The sequence below is a fragment of the Pithys albifrons genome, chromosome 6 (assembly GCF_047495875.1).
Source record: "Pithys albifrons albifrons isolate INPA30051 chromosome 6, PitAlb_v1, whole genome shotgun sequence".
NCBI classification, from domain to species: Eukaryota; Metazoa; Chordata; class Aves; order Passeriformes; family Thamnophilidae; genus Pithys; species Pithys albifrons.
In genome coordinates, this window is record NC_092463.1 from 55,298,059 (window position 1) to 55,304,737 (window position 6,679).

The following is a 6,679-nucleotide window of genomic DNA, read 5'->3' on the forward strand; positions in this document are numbered from 1 at the left end:
TCTTTTCCAGGCTGAACAATCCCAATTTTCCCAGTCTTTCCTCCTAGGAGAGCTGCTCCATCCCTCTAATCAACTTCCTGGCCTCCTCTGGACTCACTCCAGCAGGTCCATGTCCTTCCTGTGCTGGGGACCCAGAGCTGGATGCAGTAATATGATGAATCCTTTAGACAGTTTTGCACAGACTCTGCCTATCCAGGTATCAAGGATTATCACTTGTATTTGTTTTACTGCCATAGAAATTGTATGAGGAAGTACAACTCCACTACTACATCTACTGTTGTTCTAGTATTCTTGTCTTTACCTCTAGGGAGTTATCTGAATGTTTAATATTTTTTAAAACTGGTATTATCTTCATTTCTTCACATAAAACGGAGTTCTTGTATTATAAATTGATAAATTTTCATGAAAGGGATGCAACAAGCATACAAATTAGAAAACCAAAATTGGCAACTATTCTCTTTTTGCCAGAACTTAATTTTGAGTTCAGAAGCAGATTGGAAGAAAATGACTAAGTAGGTATAATATGAGGTATAGGGAAGATTGTTAAGATTAAAAGTAAATTTAGGACTTACTCCTAAATTACTGAAATATTCCTTTAAGACTATTTTTATTTGTGATTAACATAATAATCTTCTCTGCAGAGTTGTAATGTAGTGTACTGTGTATGTGAGTTGCTGAAATTAATGACATAATGCCATTAAAACATTGGAGTGTTTAAAGTGGGTTTTTTTGGGGGGTTGCAACAACACTGGTAGTTCCCTTTTTCTTAGGTATTTGCTTTACTCATGCTTGAAAACAATAGGATCAAAGCCAGTCTGTGTCAGTGACTGCACACACATTTGATACACACATAAGTCTCTACCCAGAAGAGGTTATCATGTAAAGATACAAGATAAACTGAAGTTGAGTAAGATGCAGAATCTTTATTTCTATTTTAGAAAAGAAACACAAATGGGAAAATAATCAGCATTTTTACTTAGATCGTCAGTAATGTCCAGTAATGTCACTGGAGCTGTCTGGGTGAGTTGCTTGCATGAGTGTTAAGGTTTAATTGTCTTGCCCAGCAGCCTTTTCAGAGTCACACTAGACATGTGGACAGCCTGGAGTGTAACTGAGATCTGCTGCCAGCTTCAGTGCTGCTCTGAGCTCTGGGATCAGCCAGCTGTGAGACATTCCTGCTGTCCAGAATGCAGTGCACATCATGGAGCTGCTCAGGGCTCCACTGCCATGAAAACCCAGCACAGGATGGCTGGGAGGGAGGGAAGAGCTGACCAGCTTCGGGAGGGAAATGCCCACCTTCTGTGACTCTACAATAAACCATTCATAGAAAGGTGAAGGGGAAGTCAAGGTCTGGCGTTTCCGAAAGAGAAAATAAACCTCTCGCCATGTGATTTCTTTCCCCAGAGGTATGTTCAAATTTGGAGTTTAAATTGGAAAAAATGAAAGGAAGAATGTAATGAAGGATGTAGTTTTGTACTTAAGAGCTTTTTTGAGAAATTTTTGCATTTGATGTTTTTAATCAATTTTCCAAGGAACAATAAACTGAACTAAATTAAAAGATACATGGAACAAATTTTTAATTTGATTAACCAACCTAACTGTGTGATTAACTATGTTTCTTTTTCTCATACTCACACTATTGAACTCCCTTAGGTACTTTCTGTGTTGCATAGTGCACTCTCTGCTCTTGCAAAATATGTTGTCTAGTTCAAAAGTGCCTTAATATGTAGGGCAAATTATTTTGAACTTGCTGCTAATGCAATAGGAATATTAATATTTCCTGCGATCTATCATTCAAGCTTCTCATTTATTGCTGCACATTTAAGTTGTAAGCTCACAAGTGAATGATAAAAAGCATTCAGAGCTTTTTTGGCACTAAATAAGTATAATATCAACACTAAATCACAAATATTTGCAAGTGTTTCAAGGATTTCCAATGGCAAAAAAATGAGGTTCAGCTTACAAGATCCAGTGCTCATAAGCAGCTGGTTCTTCAAAGCTGGTCCATGCACAAGGAACATTTGCAATCTGCATTGCAGCTTTTGAGGAGATGATTGGAACCTGACAGCGACAGTCACATGCTGCAATTTGCACTTCAATATATGAATAATTGATTTCAAATATCTGCAAAAAATCTTCTCTTCTAAAAATCTGAGCAGTGCCTTTTCTGCTGGTGAGCAACGACAGCATTTTAAGTGCTTCATTTCACCGTGTCTGAGACCTGTTGATTTCTGTGGCATGAGTTTGTCTTACTAACTTACTTAGCAGTCACGTCACTATATCCAAAGGACAAGCTGCTTAATGAAATTCTTTTGTCAAATAAAAACATGGATAAACTAATATTTAAATGGTTTCATGTTCAACAAATGAAAGCAATATGCTTAGCTTGAGCTGCTAACAGCTACACAGTTTAAGAAGTAGAAAGACAAAATCTTGGATTAACACCTTTGAAAGTTCCAGACATTCCGAAAAGATTTAAACCTAAAAATGTGATGTTTCTTAGCACATTTTTGACAGCTTCCTGAAAGTCTTGCATGAGCAGTTCCATTGAGCAGAGTGGTCATATGAGGACTTGTACTCTTCATTTTGCACTGAAGCACCTGCTGGCCTCCAGTGAATCTCTCATTAACACACTGTATTTCCACTTGAGAAGGAGCAAAGAATGGCACTATGATCAACTTACATCTCCTATTCAAAACAGTATAATTTTTACTAATTCACTTGCCCATAGTTGTAATTTTTAAATACATACTTAAATCTCTGTAAAAGCTTTAAGGAGAACTTGGCATCCTGTTTATTTTGCAATCCCACCTAAGGCAGTACTGTTCCTAATGCCTCTGAGACTCACTTATTTCCTAGTCCTCATAGTGTCTTACTATTTCCAGACTGTTCAAAGGAGGAAAGAAGATCTTTAGCAAGGGCAGAAAGGGGTCCTGCTCTCCAATAGCTACAGGAGTCTGAGAAGGTGAGGAAGCTTTTATTTTGTACATTTGAAGTTTATTTTGTTTATCTCAGTGTTTAACCCAGACAGCAGCTAAACACCCCACTTCTCCACACAGTGAGAAAACTTGTGGTTGAGATAAACAGTTTAATAGACAAAGAAGGAGAACCCCCCCCCCCCCCCCCCCACAAACTCATGATGTGAAGGCCATCACTGACCACCTTCCAGAAGCAGAGCAGTAGGCCTAGCCAGGCTCTGAGCAACGTCTTCCTCAAAAGCCTTTAATGCTGCTCATGATGTTGTACAACATGGAATAACCCTCTTGCTCAGTTTGGGACAGCTGTCCAGGCTGTGTCCCTGCTCAAATTCTTGCTCACCTCCAGCCTACTCACTGAGGAGGGGCAAGGGAAAGAGAAAGCCCTGACACTGAGTAGGTGCTGCCCAACAGTACAGCCATCCCAGCCAGGCCAGTGCAATCAGCTCCACGGTGTAGTGTGTGTTCAAATTATATGCACAGCCAGTGATCAGCAGTGGAGTAGCAGGTGATGGATGGAGGGTTGGTACAGCATGGGATGAAGCATGTGTTCTGCAGGCCAAGGCATTTTTGGGACTTGCACCACATCTGTTTTTCCTGGCGTTCTTGTCAAGCAGATAATGTAGTATTGATATTTTCTCTGTTAAGCTGGTTGTTTTCTAGTGGGAAACAAGGAGAAAGAAAACTTCTGTGTCCCTTGTAAGGAATTTCATTCTATTGAACAAGAGTGTTTAAGGGAAAAAAGTCGTGAGCTGTGGCTCATAGTCTAAACTCACTGCTGGCAGCAGTTTCCAGATCATCACTCTGATTGTTGTTTACTTTAATATGTAGGTTATTTGACTGCACGTGGAAGGAAGCATTGTAGGCCAAGAAAGCAAGCTAAGCAATTAAACTTATAATCTCCAGTCCCCTTTTGTATTTTGTTGTTATAATTAAATCACTAGAGCATATTATTGGGAATATATTACTAACAGACCAGCAGTGTATGTATCCTTTATTATTAATAGGATATATATACACACACAGCTTTGGGAAATCATACTGGACACATTCATGGGAGAGCACACCACCACTCTCACCTCTGTCAGACTTTAACAGAGAAGGAACACACTCATGATGCTGTCAGATGGAAGTCTACAGAGAGACAAGAGCCTGTATATAGGTACAGTATGACCAGATGAAGGTGTGGAAGAATTAGTAAAGTTTCACTTGGTCACATTTGTTGTAATTAAGTAAATCTACTCTGAAAAGGTCACAGTTTTTTAAATGTGTGAGTTGTGGCATTACAAGTGATAAAACCTTTCAGATGGGTAAATCAGTCAAATGCATATTGGAATTCTCTTTCAGAACAGAACTTTAATTCTGACATTAGCTCTTTTCTTGTTTGGGGGTTGCTTCAAAGAGTGGTTTCTCTTGAATGTGTGCTTAGTTGGTTGCTTGAATCAGGATGTGTGTCTAAGATTTGCTGCAAAGCTCCTTTGGATCTCTATGAGATACTGCAGTTTAATTCAGTGATCACTGGGTTAGGCCCATTTAGCATCTGGAACCAAGAGGGTAAGCAGGGACAATGCTGAAATTCCTCTGACCTGCTGGAACAACTCTCTCTCCTTTGAAACTAGCTCTTAATATTGTGTCTGTCTCTCTCACTGCAAACATGAATGGTACTTGCCTTGTAAAGCACTCTGAGATCTTCTGTTCTGCTGTTCATTACTGTGTCTGAATTGTCCCCAGTGAATTTTACCTAGATCTTTCATTATGTCTTCCACAGAGTTTGGCCACTGCAGCGTGCCAGTGGGAATGATCTGGAGGATCTTTCTTCTGTTCATGCAGTCCTGACATCAGATAGTCCACTGCCTTTGGTGCAACCAAATATCCATTGCCTTTTCTCAGGAATGGACTGCGGGATCTTGGATCAGAAATGGCCGTAAGTGTTGATGCATTCAGTTGTTACAGTGCAGTAAGTTCACTGAACCATTTTCTGTGTTGTACTCATATAGCAGTGTTTAAAGTCTTACACTTGGCTGAGATATCAAATCTGACATAGGTTAGCATTACAAGTTTCTGTTGCAAAGAGTCACAGGTGTTCATTTGTTTACCTGTTCCAAATATAGGAAGATTGTATTGCGCTAGGCTGGAAATAAAAGAATAGGTCTTGAAACACAGTTACTGAATATGTTTTTAATTTGACTCTTTAGGCTAACGTTGTCCTCCAGAAAGGGTTTAAGCTGAATTAGCCTTCTCTACCAACAGTAATTCAAGCAATTTGAATAATTACATAGATGGTTTCACTATCATCTCCTCCAAGAGGAAAAGGTTCACCCCTCTGTGTATGATTTGTGTATCAGCCATCTGATACAGAAATGAGCCTCTCTGAGTCACACAGTACCAATCTGAGTTTGCTGCCCTTGAAACAAATGGGGGTTTTTCAATCAGAGAAGACATCTCTACAAAACTGAGAAACCCCCCACAAACTGTGTGTGTTGAACGTGCTGGGTAGAAGAGGTGGGTGTTCAGTGGTAGATACTGCTGAGGCAAAGGTTCTTGTCTTCATTGCTGCTACTGACCCCTTGTACAGGACCTTCTCCCTGTAGTGAACTGCATCAATTAGCCAGTTTGAAAAATAAATCTATAAATCTGTGTTTGTTCTCACTCCCCTTTCTAATTTTGTCTCCTAAAATGCTTTTAGTATGGTGTTAATTAGGACATCACAGGCTATCCCACCAACTGTAACGTGCACACAGAATAGAAGTTACTGTTTTCAAAATGAAATCCTTTCTCTCTTTCTTTTAAAAAAGAAGTGGAAAGAAGTCGCTTTCATGGCTGACTGTAATGAATTCCAATTGTGATGAGTATTGAATGAGCTGCCAAGCTCTGCACATCCCTGAAGATTTGTCTTTGGTAGCCAGTTGGCTGGCAAACTAACCCTGTCATGTTATTATCCTGAAAGGTATACGACTTGTTGCTTCAGTAAGCTGTGAGATTGTAAAAGCTTCTGGAGTATCATTGGAATAGGCCTGAATGCTGCAGTTGAAGGCATGTAAAATGTAGATGGATTTGATTTTGAATAAAAATCCAGATTTCCTGACTGAGCTATTTGCAAAGGGTTGGTCACAGAGAATTTTGAGAAAAATGAAACTGTAGACTTGTTTTGCATTTGCTCTGAAGATCTTGTCTTTTATTTTTGTCTTCTTACCTTGGCAGTGTTCTTGTATTCTCTTTGGATGCTTGTAGAGGCAGTACAGCCCTCTCTCTGTTTTGTTTTGCAAGCTGTTCAGCTGTTTCTTACAAAAGACTTTTTTTTCGTTTTCCTAGTCATTTGGGTCATTAGGCTTATCTTTGTGTCAACTGCTGTGCATAGTGATGATGAGGTGCAGTAATTCCATACTTGTACTTGTTGTGTCTCATGTCAAGCACTTAGCATTTTGCATGTAAATACAACAAGATTTTGCACAAGCAGTCTGCATTTGCCTGAGTTTGTACTCTTTCAAACCAATTACACTTAAATTTCTTCCCACACTATAGAGGCCTCTATATTGTATATATCTTCATAAATTTTTTATATTTTAAAATGGTGCACAAGAAACAGCATGATTTTTTATACAGAGGAGTATACTCATGAATGATTATGAGGCAATAAAATACATTTCTTTGCCGTGCTCTACAAAAGTTTTTTTTGTTAAATGGCAAGCTATTTTTAAAAGAAA

General features: G+C 39.1%; 1 long non-coding RNA gene across 2 annotated transcripts; it reads left to right on the forward strand.

Annotated features, from left to right (window-relative positions):
- The first annotated feature begins 1,307 nt into the window (after positions 1 to 1,307).
- On the forward strand, positions 1,308 to 4,783 carry LOC139673735 (uncharacterized). Of its 2 annotated transcripts, none has more exons than XR_011698190.1 (3): positions 1,308 to 1,406; positions 2,886 to 2,965; positions 4,744 to 4,783. It is a non-coding gene; the product is annotated as an uncharacterized lncRNA (long non-coding RNA). The 2 variants fall into 2 exon arrangements; XR_011698189.1 differs by lacking the exon at positions 4,744 to 4,783 and adding an exon at positions 3,983 to 4,022.
- Positions 4,784 to 6,679: the final 1,896 nt, after the last annotated feature.